Raw genomic sequence first — 1809 nt, 5'->3', positions numbered from 1 at the left:
TGAGGGGTAAGTTAGTACAGCGGCATAGCAGACCAATTGTTCAAATTGGTCTAAAAGCACCAAAATTGGCACACATGTAGATTAATATATTCTAAACATTTTTGGATATGGAGGCATTCAAGATTAGCCCTTAGGAAGATATGGCGGCCATTGTTCAAAATGGCCGCCATTTAACATTAGCGTCATTACATAGACTTCATTATGTGTCGTTAGTTTGGTGCTAGATGGGCCAAAATTCCCTTTTTTTACATCAGAATTAACATCAATAAATGTTTAACAGATATTTAGATGAATCTTCTCAAAAATGGCCCCCAAACTGGCCGCCATTTTGTGGAAAAAGTGGACATTTGATGAAGATTTCAATACTCAATGACATAATACCTCTAATAACCAGTACCTGATTTCAGGAACACACTTTAATTGCTCAAGTTGCTTTTTTATTTCAAATTGCTGGCAAAATTGCTAGTCAAAATAATACACAGAGTACGGGAAGTTTACAGTATGGTCAGATTGTAGTTATATAGTCGACCAAAAGCCCAGTCTCTAGGCACAGTACTTGTGTAATCCTGCAGTACATACATGTAATACAATAACGTAGATTTTGCCACACTATGTTAATTATGATTCCGAACTTTTCAAATCTGGTCACCAGAATTATGAATGTCTACAGATCATAATGTTGGTTAGCAAGTTTTCTGTCCCAATCTACTGGCATTCGCCTTCACAGAAACATAGACCAGTGCATTGCAGTGAAGCGTTCTTGCACTTGCAGCGGTTTTTGCAGCCTTTCTTGCATCCGCAAGACACCAGCTCATAGCAGGCCTTGGATGCCTCAGGGAGTGTGGTCCAGAGTGGTGTGTAGAGCCCATCATCACTCCGATGCCAGCCCCAGTCTGTTGGTGGAGGGAGCACGGGCGTTGGTACCAATGCCTGGCCCCAGACATGACCACCCTGAAGGGCAGATCTCTTCACATGCTGCTCCAGAGCAGCGTAGGTTGGCGGGATGTTCTGAACAGAGTTCGTCTTTGCAAAGAGCTGCTTTCTCGCCTTGTTGACGTCCTTGCATTTGCTTGTGCGGTCATACAGGAGTATGACAAACCTCTCGATGACATGCATTGTATCCTCTTGGATGCTTGTGGGTGCATTTGCCAGACTCAGCAGGGCATCAGTGAGTTCTGGCAGCGTGTTCCATGTTGCCCAGGCAGATTTCTTCCCATGTCCGACGAAGGCTGACACAGTATCACACCCTGTGATGGCATGAAACATTGGAAGAGCACATGCCTTCTCTGGACCAAGGGAGGAAGCTATTTCATGGGCTGCAATGTAGCGGTAGTTCTTGCCTGTCCCAAAGGCTACCCAGAGTTCGTCTCCAGCTGGTAGTTTCTGGACTACCATCACTGCTAGGACCACGACGTCACTGTCTACTGTTCGAACCTGTATCTGGTGGTGACCATGTTGTGCAGCATGTGCTACATGTAGCATCATGCGGGTGTCTGCCTCTTCTTGGTTGCATGGTGCGAGTGAGTTGACATCCTCTTGCTGTGGAACACAGATCACCTGCTCCCCATCAGTGACGACCAGTTCCTTGCCTTCTTCTTGAAAGGACTCTGCAAGCATGGTGGAGAGGTAGCTGAAGAGCACCATATTTACCATTGCAACTAGTACGTTTGGCACAGAGTCCTCCTGACAGCCGCCCGGGAATGATCCACGGAATTGGTAAGTGTCTTTAAACATATATCGACGAACTATCTGTGCAGCACGCGCAAGGTGAACTGCCTCAGTGTCACAGTCTTGCTCGCAGGCTTTGCC

Source organism: Palaemon carinicauda, chromosome 6 (assembly GCF_036898095.1).
Source record: "Palaemon carinicauda isolate YSFRI2023 chromosome 6, ASM3689809v2, whole genome shotgun sequence".
NCBI classification, from domain to species: domain Eukaryota; kingdom Metazoa; phylum Arthropoda; class Malacostraca; order Decapoda; family Palaemonidae; genus Palaemon; species Palaemon carinicauda.
The sequence above is the reverse complement of the archived record's forward strand: the minus strand, read 5'-3'. Positions refer to the sequence as shown.